General features: G+C 34.9%; 1 long non-coding RNA gene across 1 annotated transcript; it reads left to right on the top strand.

Moving 5' to 3' along the window:
- The first annotated feature begins 549 nt into the window (after positions 1-549).
- LOC148600082 (uncharacterized) lies at positions 550-8,860 on the top strand. Its single transcript, XR_015917850.1, has 3 exons — positions 550-1,251; positions 2,783-2,885; positions 4,229-8,860. It is a non-coding gene; the product is annotated as an uncharacterized LOC148600082 (long non-coding RNA).
- The last annotated feature ends 10,901 nt before the right edge of the window (positions 8,861-19,761 follow it).

Below are 19,761 nucleotides of genomic sequence, written 5' to 3'. Positions count from 1 at the left end.
ATGAAACTTTCGCTGAATATTCATTACATACATGTATTCTCATTGTGTACCTCATATTTTAGATTTTGATCCAAATCAATTTTGAGGTCAAAATGTGCATGGTATCAAACAGAGCGTAAATGGGTATCAAGTTAGTGAGCAGTGCATCACCGTTTTTATATTTTATAAGGCACATACCATTTTTTCTCGGAAAGGGGGAGCAGAAATTTTGTGTTGAGTTGGAAATTTTTATTCGCGCAAGCATGAAAATAATTTTTTCAGCAGCAGCGGGAGACATAATTTTATTTGAAAACCTGCATTGTACAGTAATAAGGGAATCATTGATCACATTTGGAATAATTGGTTTTTTTTTCTTTGTTCAAAATAATCCCAGCCTTCCCCCGCCTTTAATATAAAACTGGTCGGTGCCCAACTAATTTGTGACAAACGTTACTTATCCATTACGCGCAACGAGTCTTTTAAAATATTTGCATTAAACAGTGGCCCGTAACTGAGAAAATTAAAAGCGGAAATTCTAAAAGGGCAGTAACTCCAAAAAAATCCAAAAAAAAAAATGAAATATGAAATATGTAGCTAAATCCAGCACCGAGGAAATCACCCATGTAGTTGTAAAATCGATGAATTCCGAACTTAATATAATGCATTTAAACGTCAATTCTGAGCTATTTCTTATTAAGTAGGTGGAAATAAAAAAAAAATACTGTGTTAAAGTTTTAAACATTTTTTAACCATTTCATTCACTGCCAAATTCTTACAGAGACTGGTATTTATCATGTTTACAGGAGGTGGGAGGGCACAAAGAGATGACAATTATGGATATTCTCGTAGCGATAATGGTGGTTTGCCGCTTGTTGACGATATTCCACCGCATTCGCGTCACATGGACTATTTTTGTACCGTTTCGTGAGTATTCTTGCTCAGATTTTCGATTAAGATACATATTGTTCATATGTGAAATGAGGGAATAGTTCCATTCATTAACAGCTGCTTGTGCGTGGAATTATGAATTGTTTGGCGAATCTTGAATTGTTTTGTGAATCCTGATACACGATCCAGTCAGGAAAGAGTATCACCTATGCTGCAAAAATTCGTCCCACATCTTTAAGATTAACTATATTGTTGGATATATTTATGAATGGAAACTGGTTCATTCACAAACGAAATTCCGTGGGCCGAGGTCAATAAGTACCATCATGAATGGCGACTTCGAAAGGTCGGAAATTACACATGTAATAAAGACCCAATAAACTGGTAGGAGCTATAGACCTTGTATATGTATTAGCTTATTATTATAGAAATTTTGCTTAGCTTATTATTATGCCAGTCATTCTATTCTTGAAAGAGCTAGTCGCCCAAACACATTGAGTTTAGTTTCGTATCTCTAGATTTTCTTCTCAAAATACACTCCACAACTATATTTTATACATAATAAGAAAGAAATACGAGACCCAAATTGGTTTGGACCACTTTTCCATATGGGTAACCTGAATATCAAAATATACTAAGTAATATGTACATACATAATCCTTTCATTCATAACATTGGATCGTGGGAGTTACTATATGTGGGTGTTTGTTAGGAAAACACTTTAGCTTATGAATGGAGATCATGCTCAACGGCAATATCGTATGCATTAGAACTGTTTATCACGTTTTTTTGTCAACTTTTTCAGTTGGGAAACTGACAAGAGAGGTGCATATGTTTAAGTAAGAAATAAAGTAACCAACTGTTGTTTCTGGTGTAGCAACTATTGTAGTAACAAAAAACGAAAGGTTACACATATATTGTTCGCTCGATAAAAGAGGGGGGATCCTGAAATTGAGAGGGAGGTTCCGATTCAGACATTCATAAAAGGGTCTATCCAAGCTTCCTTTTACCCATATTTATCTATATCTTGCACACAATTACAAAATTTTCCAACAATAGAGGCGGGGGGATTCAACCCTCAACTCCATGGAAATTTTAATCATACAAACAAGTAACCTAGTTGGGAGAATATGGATGTCTCAGACACAAATGATAACATATATGTATTTGGTATGCACGATGTCAAGATGACAGTACAAAAAGCAAAAATAAAACAAACAACCAAAACAGAAATAAAACCAAATAAAAAAAACTTGTGTCCGTTTTCTCATTTTAAGAAATATGATACATCATATAATGTCAATAAATGGTTTTGGAAATACAATGCAGTATAGTTAAAAATTAAAAATCAACTTACAATTTTAAGGAAGGAGTTTCTATGAACATCCACAAAACTATGAGTGCAACCTAACCTAATGGCTAACCTACATATATGTTCCCAAGTACACTCACGAATAGTGAATAGTGTATTTTTTTTCTCATGACCCCCTTTATAAAACTTCATTGAAACAAACAGGTATATTTAGTCTATCACTTGCGTCAGATGCAGAAAACAGGTGTGTGTAAAAACACGACAAGTCATCCAAGACGAGCAACATATTTAGTCTCTGAGCTTATCTTGTTTTTTTTTTACACACTGGAATGTTGGTCACAGGTGGAAAAAAGCAAAATGTTATATATATAAATGTGAAAAGCTTCGACCGAATTAGGTTAAAACATATTAGGAAGTCAAATGAAATAATTGTATTGAATACCATAGTTTTGAACTGTCCAAACGTAGGATTATCTTTCCAAGGAGTTGATCAAACATTTGAAGTATAGCAGGGTGCACAAAATTGAGAACAATTTTCGGATATTTTCCCTACCGATACGAAATCTAAATACGGGTGTTTATATATTTATATTTTAATTTTAGGTGTTGGTGAACGTTTGCCCAGTTTCTATTTTTTTCGAACGCAAGCCGTTGCCTTTTGAAGAGATGTCGCACGTCCGCCATTCCGCCCACTCCATTGTTATAGGTACTACATTTGACAGTAATTTTACTAGATTTTTCAAAGACCATTTTCGTTCCCCCTCTTCCTGCATAATCACATGTACAAGTAATGGTCTGAGGCGAGCAGTAGTTCCCACCAAAGCTCAAGTTATTTTCTTTCTTAGATAACCCAGGAATACGTATTCGCCCGTCATAACTCGGAACTATACACGTGATACGTATTACAAATCAAACACGGTCAAGCATACATAGAGGCTGTACAATATTAAAAAAAACGCCAGCGAAGTAAACGTGTAGTCAATTACATTTATGGTGAATTCTTCAATTAGAAGTAAAGATCTTATAAACTGCTTATCCACACGTGCACGAACTCCTGCTTCTTATTACTGTAACTGACAGAGAACTGACAGACAACGACCCGCACTTCTTGCATGTTCTTAGTTTTTTTATTCCAAATGTAAACCTAGCCCCAATTACCAAAAAAATAGATAATACTCACCCATCTAGGGTTAAACGTAGTCTCTTTGGAAAATTTCTATACTGTATTAGGCTTATATATTTATTTGCATTTTTTTATACATACGAGACTGTGTCATTGGTGATTACGATATCAAAATATTCTTCGTCATCTTCTGTTATTTTTATTTTTTAATATCAAGGTATACAAGGTTATTGCAGTTTCTCTTCGATTGCGTATCGTTAATTAAATTTCAAAGAAATAATAACCTTTCAGCAATATTGCTTCCGTCATTGCTACTAGAGAAATGGCGGGAAATAATGTCACCCAATCGTCTCCTCATGCTAGGATTGGATCGATGGAACGGATAATTAGTTGCGGGCGTCATCACGAAGCCTTGACGGAGATTGTTGTCTGTGGAACTAGCAATGTTATCTTTTAGGTCATTGATGCTGTGTCATTTAGCCGCCGGAATAAAGTTTGGCGATTTTTGTTTTACTCAGTCCACCTTTCGCCATATCATTTTGTTCTGTCCTTCATCAAGGTTTTGTTCAAACTGATTGATTCTCAGAAATCGTAAGGAGCAACCATTTGTTTTTAGGTTTGGGATGGGGTGGGGGGAAGCTAGGATCAAATTTGTCAAATTCGGAAAAAGGCAGGATGAACAATTTTGTAAATCCAAGACAAGCTAGAGTAAAAAAGTCAGGTCAGAAATTATACTGGAAAAATTCAGGACACAAAATTTTATCCTAGCCCCGTAGAAATCAATTAGCATACATACTTCCTGAACTTGATAGGATGATAGATACAGTCTGCTCGTGAAAACAGATTTTTTTTAGACTTGAGAACCAACTGGACTTTTTTTTTTTGCTTTCTTATACATTTTTGTGTGCTTTCTGTGTTTATTTCAGAATTTGTGCATACCAGTCACCACCATTTTGCAACTGGAACGTTTTTAGATCTGACGAGAAGGTTCTGTATGGGACGTGAAAAATCAAAGATCACAAACAAACAAAAACAAAACAAATGAATTTTCTTTTTATATTTACATATAAAATAAACTCGCCTGCCCCCTTGAATGCTACACGAGTTAAAACCTCTTTGAAAGGTAAATACTGAAACATTTTATCGTTGAAACTTATTTTATACTTTTGTTTATTTATTTTTAAGAAGATCAGCACAACATCAGTTTAAATTGGTTATAAAATGACCTCAGTGCATGGTTGGGAGTTTTTACAGTCCCGACTCCTCTTTCGAGTCTTGATGGACTGTCCTAACGAAAATTCTGTTAGTCGATCATTTTGCCTGTAGATACTCCCAAAAATTAATTTTGGCACATCTTTCGGAATACCTGACCGAAGAATTCGGGCATAGTATGTCTTATTTGCCACTGGACTGCTATGTTGACGGTCTGCATGACCTACTACAGACACCACGTGGGTCCTGGGCGTTCCCTCCACCATTCTTACCGTCTAGGAGGTACGCCAACAAGAGTGATGACAAAACTATTCATAGCTATAACATACATACTGGATTGTCCCCCCCCCCTTTCCACCCGCTCGATTTTCGAGTGAGTCATTTCCCCTTAATATAATATACGCCGACAAATTGTGGAAAGCTGTAATTTACGTCAATGAACATATAAAGATATTGATCATCTGTCCTCGTAAACAATGATGCACCTGTCGCGGCTTACTTGTAAAATAAAGAACATATCCCATAATAACATGATATAGTTTCAGAATTGAGTAGTTTGAGAAAAAAGTAAATCGGGGTAGTTTTTATCTTTAAGTTAGGCCCATCCTTTCTACTTGCAGAATCCTTTAATTTGCCCCCCCCCCTCTTTTCTTGAAATTCTTTGACCCGAGTCCTTCGCCTACCAAAAGTCATGCGAATATATACATTTCGGATTTCAGTGATGTCAAAGATGTAAAACTAATTCCCTTTTACCTCTTTTCACGATTCTAAATAGCCTTTGCTATAAACGATGCTTGCGAATACGCCCGCGACTATCTTAGTCAATTCCTCTGCGACCGCATTACCATTTAAAAAATCTATTTTTCGTACATTTTATCGGTAATATGCTGTTCCTAGATATTTTGTGTTGTCATCTCCCGTTCAAAAGCACGAGTAGATATATTGACGAGAAATCTTCGTCAGTGTAAAGGGTTACCTAATCCAAGAAATTCATTAAACAATTTCATTTTTGCATGTTGCTGTAATTTGACGCTTTCTTTTGTAAATTAGATATTCAACCGTATTTTATATTCAATATACAGAATAGTATTTGTCAGGAAATCACATTTCCAGAAACTAGACCATACTAAAGTCATTTGTGGTATTCCGTTTAGAGAGTAATCAAGGGAACCAAGGTTATAGCGGTAATCAAAAGAATGCAATCCAGGGACAAAGACCAAACATGGAAAACAGACATACACAACAAAGAACATAAAGTAACTAAAATCATACATACAAAGTAACAAAAGCTAATGAGCAACTCGGACTCGACTAAAACTGGGAGCATGGACCAGATGCACCGGTAGGATAAGCGTCCTCTGCTTTTCTAGAAACACCCGCCGAGTTGCTCATAAAAAGTCAAGTCCGGGGTAGACAAACGAGGAAAGGAAAACTATGACCCGTTGAATAATCAGTTTTCATGGTGCAGATGAATACACCATAACGATCCACGAGTTCATGATGACTACCATAAAAGTTCTGTAATAGTGACTTCAATCTTGTAGCAACATAACCCTGTTCCAGAAGCCTATTTGTTAGGGGCGACTGTAGACAGGATTTCAGTTTAACAAACCAACAAGCAAAAATAAATAAAATGGAATTCTGTACGTTTTTAAAATTTTTTATTTGTCTATTGCAAACAGTTTCAAAACCCATTGTGTAACTCTTTACGTTTGTTGTTCATGCAATAAAACAAAAAAGCGGGTGACACAAGAAGAATTTTGTTTTCACCCCGCCCCTTCCTAAATTTATATTACAACTGCATCCTTTCTCAAAGTTGAGTGTTGGTTTCGGATGAACTGCACCGATTTATAAATGAGAAATGTTTTACATAGGAAGTATTGAAATTCATTGAGAAAATGGAGATGGCTTTTTGGGAACTTTAAAATCATTTGAGTCATCCACTGTCGATTAAAACATAATACCTTTTGACATATATATGGTACATACATTATATTGGAACCAATATTCAGTGGGATAAAATTGACTTTGTGTCATTCATATCATAGGATCTGTCCGATTCTTACATGGACAGTTAAGAATGTTTTCCTTATCATAAAACAAGTTTATGAAAGACAGTCAACTCTGTAATGCTCGGGCCCCATCAGCAATATGATTACCTGTAATGGCAAAATCTCCGAGATCTCTCCATTTGATGAGGGAACATTTAGCGTTAATTTCGTTAAAAAAAAAATAGGTTAAAATTTGCAGAAGAAAGCCTGGACAAAATTTTTTATGCATTTCTTGATTGGGACCAACTTTCCAACTTCGTCAATTTATTTACCTTTATCTTCAAATTTCTCACAGAGCAACGCATGCTATCAACAATAGACCATATTATGACCCATAAACCCTATGCTAAGAAAGAAAAGCAAAAAACAAAAACAAAAAACAAAAAAACAAAAAAAAGCAAAAAAAAACAAACAAAAAAACAAAAAAGAGAAAGGAATAGAAAGAAACAAAAGAAACAAAAACAAATTGGCCATGTTGCTTTTTTTTTTAACTTTCTAGAGGAAATAATATTGACGTCAAGGAAATTTAAACTTTATATTTCAAGTGAATACCATTCACTTTTCTAATTCAAACAATTTCGTTAATGAAATCTGATATAATACCAATTTCATATGCTAATCGGTACAATTGAAGCCCAATAAGTTCAGAAAGCCAAATGGGGCGGTTTACAATTTCTGTGTGAATTAGTTTTAACAGGTTTTAGCTATTTTTGTGCCAATTGGTGATTATTTACATAAGTGTACTTTGTTATGCTGAAAACAGAGAACGTTCAATTAAGTCTGACTTATCACACGTTGGCACGGGAAGGATACTGGTACTTTTGCATAGGAATTAACTAGTTTGTTTTAACCGGCTACATTAGGATCGAATACTTTCTCCTTGACATTTTGTTTTACCGTTTAGATTGCGATAACCAGGGCCCGGTTTTCCGTAGAATCACGCGTAGTGATTGCACGAGTCTTGCCCACTGCATACCACTACATTTATCCGGCGTATAAATCTAAAGGCCAACTAGACACAGATCAACTACCTTTAGATAGAATTTGTGTCAATAAAACGCTGGCTAAAACTAAAGGTTTTTCTTAAAAGCAGCTACTGTAGGGGCGGAGCGCCTGGTACGACAGGTACTGCTGGAGCTGTACCATTAGTTTCCACTGGTACGACATACAATACCCAAAATTACTGTGAAAACTGTACAAACAGGATATTTTACTCATTCTGCAGTACCAACCAATTTTATGGTGCTACGCCTCTGACATAGGACGGAAAATAGAAACTAACGAAGGCTTCAATGAGGGATCAAGTCAAGGAACCACGTACCCCTTTTCAACTCGATTCTTTAATATCAATCAGAAACTGAATCAGAGTGTATTGAAGCCACAATAAAAACTTCTTCTGCTCGTAAATGATAGATTATTTGTTGTGAAACATGCGGAGTAATTGTTTTAAGTAGCACTCCAGCTAAGGATCATGCAAAATAAGATTCATGGGTAAAAAGCCTACATATTCTAATTTTTAATATTTTGTTTGAAATGTCATAGTAAACAGAAAATAACATGTGGTTTTTCATATTACCCGTGCTCTTAGGAGATAAAAACTATATAAAATGCACTGTAGATTTCAAAATTAAGGGAGATAACTCAGTAAATGACACTCAAATACAATAGAATCTACTGGATTTTCAATGTTAATTATCTCCTAAGAGCAGGCAGATTTGAATTAATAATTACTCATTTCATAGTATAGACCCATAAAACAACTTAATTACAAAAATAAAAATATGTAGCATTTTTTGGGGGTAATCACATTTTTCAGATTTTGCATGATTCTTACAAAGACAGCAACTAAAAAGACAACGTATTCAGTCTTATTAGGACATGTTTTTTTTTCAATTTTTTTTCAAATTAAATAAGATTATGTAACAAAGTTTTAACTACATCACATCTAAGACAATCAAATTCGATATGTAACTATACCTTTTTAAATAAATGCGATATAAATCCAAAAAGAATTCTCAGAAGAAGAGGTTTATAGTATGAAATGAGACTTTATATTATGGCTATATAAGTGCAGCAATTCTGAGAAATCAGACACGACCTATTTATTCCATCATTACAATTTTCAGGGCATTCACTTAAAAAAATGAAATAAATGCCTTAAGGCGGTTAGAACGAAATCTTGTACTCTTCAGCATCCAAACAATACCAGTACTGACGTCATTCGACCCGGAAAATCAATAGGCCTATGGTTGTTCTCTGATATTATTCAAATTGTTGACAATTTGCACTAAAAACTCCGACATAGTAAGTGCTGACGTATAAAACCCCGGACATAATGAGATTTAATGCGACCCTTGTGGGAGATAATTTATAAGGTCAAGGATATTTCCCCACGGGCATGTTGACCGGAATCCTCGGGTCTTTATCCAGACGTCTGTTTATTCCGATTGTGATTTACAACACAAACAGATGAAATTTGATACCAAATCCATTAAAAGTCAACTAAGTCCAACTATTGGATTTTTTCAATGCAGGAACTTATTACTTAGAAATGCATCAGCATCTTGCTCTGAAAACTGGGTTAAGTTATAGTTTATGAGATTGAGATATAGATAATAACATTGTCTGCCTCAGAAAACTATCGATTAAGGATGAAAAATCGGTATATCATTTTCCATGGAACAGGGCTCACGGTGCAAACTATTTCATTCAAGTTGGTTGGGTAGGCCATTTCAATGCCATATAACCACAAGTCTGAGGCCTACATGTAACCCCGATATGTATGATCTTATAAGGGGGCTTTGTCTCGTTCCAGCACCATTATAGCATGCTTTTAAAACTATCTAAGAGTCACTGACATTCAGCGGTTCTCCGTAGGATCCAAGGATGAATCTATTTCCAACTCAGTTTTTTTTTTCATAGTGATGCTTGTTACTGCGGAAAATGAAATATTTGTATTTCATATTTTCTTATTAATTTATTCCGTATAACGTCTGTTCATTTCTTCTTTAGGAACAATACTAACTGTTTGTCTAGTCCACCAAAAGTTAAGTTTCAGTGCAATATTTGACTTTTTAATTTTTTTTAAAACATGTTGCCGGACTCTTTTTTATTATTTTTATTTGGAAAAGTCTTATCCCATAATTTACATCCCTCAAAAATTGTGTATGGTCGGTCGGCAACTTGCTCCCTGGTACGAAAAAATGGTGAGGCTTGACAATTGGACCCGAATTGAAGAGCAACATAAAGAATTTATTGATAATATTTAATCTCTCGTCATTTCATTAGAACTACAACTTTCACTGAAGGAACTAATTCTCCTTTAGCAAAGTCTTGATTTTAAATATTTCTATTCTACCAATAGAATTTTATCATCACGTGTGAAAAATGTATTTCTTCCATTCTAAGATGGTGTTTAAAAATGTGCGTGATGTTTCAACCACCGGTCTGCGAGACTGTTCTCGCCATTTTCACTTTCCAAGTTTTCTACAGATTTCACGGGAGAAACCGATTCTCATTCAATCTATTTTTTATTAAATTATTTCTCCATTCCCTATTGTAAAACACATATCTCTACAGAAAACACCCACGATGCGGCCCATGTTATGTACAGTTTCAGACGACCGATAGTCAACTTATGAACAAAGGGAAGTAAGTCAAACATCTTTTGTCAGCAAATGTTTTAACTTTCTTGGTTAACGCCCCGGTACTACCTCTAATGACGAACGTTCATAACTTTTAAATTTGCTAGATTTTGTTTATTCCATTTGGGTTCCTTTGTTAATAATACTAGACTTTCTAAATAATAAAACTCAGTTGAGAAACGACATTAATCAGTTAACAAGACAGCGTACTTGTCATACTCCAAGTATCATGAAAACTGATTTATTCAACGGGTCATAGTTTTCCTTTCCTCGTTTGTCTACCCCGGACTTGACTTTTTATGAGCAACTCTGTGGGTGTTTCTAGAAAAGCAGAGGACGCTTACCCTACCGGTGCACCTGGTCCATGCTCCTAGTTTTTAGTGGAGTCCGAGTTGCTCATTTACTTTTGTTACTTTGTATGTATAATTTTAGTTACTTTATGTTCTTTGTTGTGTATGTCTGTTTTCCATGTCTGGTCTTTGTCCCTGGATTACATTCTTTTGATTACCGCTATTACCTTGGTTCCCTTGATTACTCTTCCAAATTGTCATAGTAGAATATGGTCAAACAAATAGGCGGGAAGTTATACTGTCAGCCAAATCAGAAATCAAGTCCAATAATATGATACCTATATAAAACTCGTTTTAAAATATAAAATGGATGTTTCAATTACATGTATTTGAAAAAGACACATATACCGGCACATGGACAAAGGGAAAACAATGTATCTTCTCTTTGAACCGGGATATGATGATATGTCAAAATGCAGGAGAGATACATGTGTATATCATTTAATCATAATATGTACCAGTTTGTATTTGCTTATATGTGATAGTGGATATTATGAACAGTCAGTACTCAGTTGCTATTCAAGACTAAAAACAATACTTTTGAAGGTAGGTCTCATTTTGGACTTTTAAAGGGGTAATTGTAATCTCAAAAATTGCTAGCAGGTTCGAGGTATCATTTTGAGGGGTGCTTAAAATACTGAATATATAGAGGCCTGAAATATCGCGTTAAATCATTGCAAATTGAAAATTAATACTTCTTTCAAATGAAGCATCTTATGTTGAAACCAAGTGAGCCCAGTTCCTCTAATTCTGCTGCTTGAGGGATTTTGGTGAAATTTAATACGTAGGTGTATGTTCGTTAAAGGTCATGAAAATTGTAGTAGCCAGCCTTGCTTGGGAAAAAATAAAACTCATCTGACCGACCAATTTCGTTGGTTATTTAAGTACCATACTGTGTAAAAATCAGGCAATGGGTGGCACATCATATTTTTCAATTTGGTCTTTATTGCCTCAGATATTCAATACATCTAGAAAACAACTGAACAGCTATTTAAATTTATCCTGAAGCATCTGTGACCTAGACAATTTTTGACTGCTTATGTAAGGAACAAGTACTATCTTAAAAAAAGATAGCCGACGCAGTAATATAGGTTCTTTTCATTTATGATTTTCTACATTTTATTCAGTAAATAACACATGGTATGCAATTTCAATTTTCGATGCCATTTTTTCGAACGCAACTAAGCTAGCAGTATTTGGCCAATCGTGAAGCAGAATTGTGATCAGTTTCCATGGAATAGCGTCGTTAAGGTCAAAGGGTAAAAAGCGAAACTATACCGACTGCGTCGGGAAAAAATGCGGGAAAATTTTCCCGCCATTTTTCCATAGTGCAGTTCAACTAAATTTGACCTACCAATAGGTAAAAAAAAGGCAATTTTTACAAACACTTTGATGGTTATTTCTGAAGGATATTATGTATAAATTCTTGGTTAGTGCAATAAAATCTCTGCGTTTTTTTTCCTTCGTGTGCATGCCACACCTTATATACATTTTGCCCGATTCTTAGACGAAGAAGTACTTAAAAGTTCTTCCTTCGAATACTTGTCATGGTGTTTAACAACAGGCACAATATTTTTTAAAATTAAAAACAGAGGTACTATTTTCATATTCAAGTCAATGAAACCCTGGAAAAAGCAGTCTTTTTTTTATTCATTAAATTTGCTTATCTGACCACTAATGTGTGCAGCAAATGTAAAAAAAATTATCAACGGAACCAAGATTCTAGCGGAAATCAGAAGAATGTAATCCAGGGAAAAAGACCAGACATGGAAAACAGACATACACAACAAACAACACAAATTAACCAAAATAATACATACAAATTAACAAAAGTAAAAGAGTAACACGGACTCCACTAAAGACTGGTAGCATGGACCAGATGCACCGGTAGGGTAAGCGTACTCTGCTTTTCTAGGAACACCCATCGATTTGCTCATAAAAAGTCAAGTCCGGGGTAGACAAAGAGGAAATGAAAACTATAACATGTTGAACAAATCAGTTTTCATGGTGGCGATGGATAAACCGTAACGATCCACGAGTTCATGATGACGACCATAAAACTTCTGTAATGATGCCTCCAATCTTATAGCTACATAACCCTGTTTCAGAAGCCTAATTGTAAGAAGTCAAGCGCGATACAAAAAGACTGCATAGTTACGGCAAGCTCTGGTATATGAATTGTGATATGAAAACTCTATACGAAGGGGCTGAAGGGATGTTGCCACATGATGAAAGGAATGTAATAATAACAGGACACCAGGATAAACAAATATTCCAATGAATGTGCAGCTTTATAAATAGTATTCAGACTTGTCTGACACCGAATTATATCAGATATTATTTATCATATTTATCAAAATTTTCAGTATTACAAATTTCAAAATAAATAAAAGACTGAGGCTTCATTCCATGTATACACATGATAGAACCTCTCGGTGATGGATTCGATGGTTTTAGTTTTGAATACTTCTTGTATACAATACATTTTTTGATTTAGATCTTCCTATTATATTTGGTGCTAAAGCTACTGACGGGAAGATTACTCCTTGAAGCATGTGTACAGCATATATAAATTTGCAATATACAATGGAACATGCCTGAACTGAACCCTGAATAATCCGAAATAATTTCTGAATCAAACACTTTTCATAGTCCCTCCATATCAATTTTAATGTATTTCCAACCTTTCAAAACCAAACACCTGTCTAAACCGAACACAGCTTAAAGTCCAAAGGGGTTCGGTTTAGACAGGTTCCACTGTATATGATTGGTATTTTTTGTAACTTTTAAAAAAATAGCATTCGCTTCAATTTTTTTTCAAATCTGATCTACTAATAAACTGTACATACTTGAATTGTCATTAATCAAATTTAAACTTAGAAATTACAGGTCACTATGGCTGCCATCTGTGATATATGTAAAAAGACCCAAAGTATGTCCCAGTGGAGTGGTGTCCTGAATGTCAGACAGTACTCTGTATTTACTGTAGTCATCGGCACGAACAGCACAAATAATCTAAAGGCCATGAAACCGTGATGTATAACTTATTTATTTAACCACACCCCTTAATGAAAAATTTAAACCAGAATTGCCCGAAGCACAAGGAGAGATTACAATATCTCTGCAAGAAGCATGATCAAATTATTTGTAACACGAGCAGAAAAAACTGCACATAATAAGTGCAAAGAAGTGCCTAGTCTTCATTACACTGTTCGCAAGGTGAAGATCTTCAATGCCTTTAATGATGTCTTCGTAGAACTGAGTGAAATGTCCAATAGTATAAATCACCACAAGAATCAGTAGGAATTCAGAATCAGAGGAAAGAATTATCACAAACAATAGAGGACACAATGAAGAGGATAATTACATACCTAAGGGAACTTAAATAGAACATGCTGTCCGTTGTAAAAGAAAGTGAGGATGAAATCCTTGTGACCAACGGCAATCTCCAATCCATGGAGAGGCAGATAAAATAAATAATTGACCTCGAAGAAACAATTAAACTACCAATGCCTCCAATTTACAAACATTTATTGGTAAAAAAAAAGAGGAGATGGAGAAAATTGTAGATCAGTCAAAGACAAGGTTAAGAGAACTGTCTGAAAGAGGAACACACGACTGTATTAACATTGAATTTGAACAGGATTAAAGCATAAAAATACTAGTAAGCAAAGTCAAATCATTACGTGATATAAATGTTACAAAGATTTCCAGGAGACTAACAGCAGAATCGAGTAAACACCAACAAGCTCAGACAATGAAATAAACAATACCAGAAGAGCGGCAGCTTAAAGAGAAAGTGCATATAGAATTCGGTCATCAATATGGCTGTTATACTTTTACTTAGTGGACTGATCATGCTTAATGATTGCTCTAATTACCAACTAAAACTTATCAATCAAGATGGAACCACGAAATCAATTATCAAAGTTAATGGCAATATGATCAAGAATGTAGATTTTTCCTACCATAGAAAAATGATGCTTGGATTTGGATATAAGCATTTATAAAAAAAATATATTTTTTTCCATGACGGGTAAAGTTCTTGAACAATGTAACAGTGGAGATTTTAAGCGGTTTTTATTCAAACGCTCCATAATGTAAAATCAATTTGGCTGGGTTGTATCTTTTGCTCCTATTTTCGCATTGCGTAATTAACGAAAATTGGAACACCTCAATTGTTTTGTTTACAGAAAAAAGCATCCTTAGACTGCATACATCATATGTTTATAGAAGTTTGAAAACGAGTTGTTTTAATGAAATAAAGGAGTGTTGCAGGGTTAGAGGAAACTCGGACTATAATTTAGAATTGAAAAGTATCCCAAGACTTCTTTCGCCAACATATGCAATGTTTCCTTTTTGGAATAAGTTTTGTTTCTTGTTGTTTTATGAAAAAAATTCCAACGATATTGCCAATTTACACAAAGTGACTGTCTCTTTAATTATATGAAATAAAATTTTGCATAAATTTTGGTAAACCACAAAACAAATAAATCAAGCAATGAATAAATATAACAAAATAAAAAGCTAATTTTACGGCTAGTGATTGCCCCCCCCTTTTTGCTCATGAACGGGTTTATTCAACTATATATAATTAACTTACCATTTACCACTGATAGTTTTTATCTTGTATTGCACATGGTAGACCCTCTCAGTGATGGATTTTGGATCCTATTTCGATAGTTTGGTTTTGAGTACCTGTATACAATTAATTTTGGATTGAGATCTCACTATGATATTCTATTCTAATGCTGCTGAAGGAGGCTGGTGAGAGGCTTCTCCTTAAGGAGGTAGACCTAGGGTAAGGAACACAACTCTTCAAAATCATTCAAACGTTTGTTTTCAGCATTTTACATCAATCCTATGTAAGTATCTAATTAAATTGGTTTCATTTTATGCTGCTTCAAACAAAAGCTTGAGAGGATTTGGTGAAATTGAATATAATACAAACATATCACTGATTTTATGAGTTATGTCCCTTACCCTAGGTCTACCTCCTTAAAACACGCATGTTCTCTTGTTTGGGTTTGTTTCTTGTTTTTTTTTATAGTTTGAAGATAAAATCTAATATATACAGGAATACATTTTAGAAGGAAACTTTACACAATTAAAATGAGTTTCTTTAATCGAATGAAAATACAATGCATTGCTTCCTGGGAAGTTGATGCAACAGAATAAAATAGCACATGCCAGCCTTGAATCTATCCCCATTTCGAAGATCCCTTCATGTATGTAGACATTGACGTACGTCGGAGTATAACGAAACAGCTTACGATGAACTCTGGAGTACCAAATAAAACATTTAAACTTTCACCGTGCGTATATCGCCGTTTTTGATTAAATTACTCTCGTAAAACGCTACCAATTCAACCAATGAGCATTTGGAACGTAGGCAAAAATAGTCCTACGCAGAAATTACCCCCTGTTCCTCATAGTGCTGTGAAAAAATTCTCATGTTATTTAAAAAAAAATAAAACTGTTTCTGAAAGGAAAAACATTTCTGCACATTTTATAAGGGCATGTTGTTCTTGTGATGTAATCCTTATCTCCATTATGATTTCTAAATATACCCCTATCTTGTGAAAACCCTAGGATTTCCTATGCTATTTAAAGGCCCTTCACTTCCGATAACCAGTGCTGCACTCCAAGTCTGCTAACCCCATATACCATTTAGTGGATTGTGAGCAGATGTATGTAGAATCATGCTGATATATAGTCTTCTGTGGGTTGAAGTTTAGGTGTAGTTCAGGGGAGCCATTGCATAATGTAAAATTAGTATTAAAACCTATGGGAAGAGGAATTAGTGGTTTCTAGCCTTAAACACAGAGTTTCCGGTTTTAGATAAAATGCATAAAAGACGTATCATGAATGTAGTTTATATCAGCACAGATTGTCGCAGTAAATGTTTACAGTTACTCTCTGTTAACTAAAAATACTCACTTCCGACGCGGTCAAACAATTTTACAGAAAAAGCAGAGGACGCTACCTTACTGGTGCATCTGGACCAAGTTCTCGGTTTTTAGTGGAGTCCAGGTTGCTCATTTCTCTTTGTGTCTTGGTACGTGTTATTTTTGTTATTTTGTGTTCCTTGTTGTGTGTGTCTGAGAGTGTAATACTGGAGTCAACGAGTACCGTGAAAGTATTATTGTTCATGGGGTACTGATTTTCGTTTTGTAAACCACGAAATTTGGTCCCCCACGAATTCAAGAATCCACGAACTAATGTTTTCCCCCTAAACCACGAACATTGGTACCCACGAATAAAAGCACTTTCATAGTACATTGTATGTATATTACTTTTAAGCTACCAACCATTCACTTGAGGTAGACCTAGGGTAAGGGACACAACTCTTACAAATCATTGGAACGTTTGTACTTACCATTTTACAGCAAACTAATGTAAGCATAGAAGTAACTTGGATTGATTTCATTCTGTTTCAAAGGAAAGCTTGAAAGGCTTAGGTGAAATTGAATATGATACAAATATATCACTGATTTAAAGAGTTATGTCCGTTCTCCTAGGTCTACCTCCTTAAACTTAATTGAAAATAAAAAAATCGGCGGCGCTAACCAGGCAACAATACTGTAAGCAAATTATATTTTGCGGTTTCTAATTTTCGCAGACTGTGGTAAATGAACTAATTTTCCGGTATCATTTTTCACAGTTTAAAAAAAATGATAATTGTTTGTTTGTTTGTTGGGGTTTAACGTCCGAGCAGCAATATTTCAGCTATATTCAGACAATGAACATGAAATGGATGATAAAATGAACATGAAATGAAAAAAAAAAGAATGGGTCACAAGGATAATAGGGTCGACACATTTTGATTGCCACTGGAAAAAGGGGGGATGGGTAACGTCGGGCAATTTATCCTCCTGTGGCGGAGCGCAAAGGTTCCTACTCCTATCGAATACCACAGCAGGGTTCTTTAACTTGCGAGGAACGTGGCATCTTTCCCAACACGGTGCACCACTATGGTTTGCGGTCAGGTTTTCCGTATTATAGCCTGACAACCCCAGCATGTAACACGCCAGGGGTACCCCATTCCACCACTTGGGGCACACATCCCAGTTGCTCTGTGGGCAGAGCGCCTAGCCCCCGGCTAGGATTCTGAGCACTATTTAGTCGCCTTATACGACAAGCTTAGCGCTGCTGCAGGCCTATTCTTTTATCACCCGGACCTGCAAAAAAATGATAAGCGTTATATAGTGATTGTTTCATGGGTTCTATTTTTCGCGCTATTTTTTTCCACCGCGAATATAGCGAAAATGAAATAGTGATGGACTCATAAACTGAATGGGTAAATCCAATATACTTGTCGCAGGGGTGTATGACAAAGAAACAGTAACGAGACCAGTCCTCAACTGTCTGAAATTTTATAGTTAGGTCGTTTTGTATGAAAATGCACCCGAGTTAAATTATTTTAACATAGGTACTTAAGGGGAGATTCGCTATCCATTGAGCGTTATTTGGAATCGAAAATCGATATACAAAGAATATACTAAGATAAACAACCCTGAGTAATTAGACCAAATCCAAATTGCTGCACACCTTTAATGATCGGAAACACCAAGCTTCAGAAAACATTTTTTTTGGTTTCAGAATAACAACCATAATTTTCAGCTGAGGATGAAATAAGCCAAATTTCTGTTATAGGTTTTAGGTATTGTATGGTATCAACATGGTGTGTTTCTATTTTACCAACCAAATAACCAAGATCAGTATTGATTACAAACAGGCTTCAAAAGGAAAAAAATATTGGATTAAAATTTGGGACACTGACTTTAAAACCATTCAAAGCCCCAATTAAAAAAAACATATACCGACAATTAATAACACCTTTTTTAAGCAAAAAAGAATGAAGTCTTAAATAAGGATATATCTAAAACAAAAACATATATATAGTCACGCTTAAACCCGATCCTTTCTCCATAAATAATAACAAGAAACCTGACAGCCAAATCAACTGATGATACTCCAAAATCTACCGTTAAAATGTAACTAAAAACCGAATCGTCAAGCAGGAAGTCGTTCTTGCTAAATCCAGAATTCGAATCCCATGATATGATTCACCAATATCAATCATTTGTAAAACGTGGTTGCAATTTTTGTAAGTATTTGAACAGAAATGTATGACAGACAGATGGACAGACAAGGGTATAACATTATACCCCATTTTTCGGAGCTGGAAGTTATGAAATGTCAAAATACAGGACAGATGTATCAGGCTATCATAGTGCGTAAAAGTCTGTATTTCAGTACATGATCATTATTCAAAGTGAAAGTATAAAGTGTACCATGAACTGTTGGTATTCAGTTCAATTTGCTGGCTAGATACACCCACATTTTTTAAGGTAAGATTTATTTCTTGCTGAAAATAGGTAATAATAGGATATATAATTGGAAAGAGTAAATAACTTTGATCATATATTGGTTATTCACGATAACCAATTGATTCTCCTATTTATTATACAGATTTCCTGCATTATTCACTACTATTTTCAATATGAATTCGAAGTTTTGAGAAAGGCGAATTGATATTCGCGTTGTGACGTTTTGGCGGGAGAATGTGCGAGAGTGAAATTACACAACTTATTTCACAGTGTGAATTATCGATTTTTTTACATTGGGAACATTCGGTAAATCACTGCTATAGTTTATACAGGACTCGAAATTTCACATGTTGAATGTTGTATAAGATATTCACTAAGCAGAGCATGAAATATGATTTATATCTCACGATAAAAAGGGTTATTATAATATCAAAAGTTACCAGAGGTCTTGGATTCCATTTTTTGTAGGGAAATTTAAAATACTCATTTAGCGAAGAGAGGGACTGAAATATTTAATTCAATCATGGCAAATTCAAGTCTTTATGTGAACAAATCATTTTTATTTTTTTTCAGTGTCACTAGATATATAAAACATCAGTTTTTTTTCAAATCATAAACATGATAAGGTATTAGTTTCAAAACAGAGATACAACGTTAATGGTGATGAGACAAATGTATGAACAATAACTAAAGAGTCATCAACCTTTTTATCTCAAAAGCGCAACAACCAAATGAAAAACTAAGACTGGTTATATGATCTGTAACAGTTTCTGGACAAGAAATAAAACTGACTTTGGTGGGTTTTTGACATGCATGAATCACCTTCTATCTAATTTTTAATTCTTTTTCAACTGACCACTTACTGTGTG

Source organism: Perna viridis, chromosome 13 (assembly GCF_037379345.1).
Source record: "Perna viridis isolate PV_CMFRI_1.1 ecotype Kerala chromosome 13, ASM3737934v1, whole genome shotgun sequence".
Taxonomy (NCBI): domain Eukaryota; kingdom Metazoa; phylum Mollusca; class Bivalvia; order Mytilida; family Mytilidae; genus Perna; species Perna viridis.
This window is presented reverse-complemented; position numbering and strand designations above follow the sequence as displayed.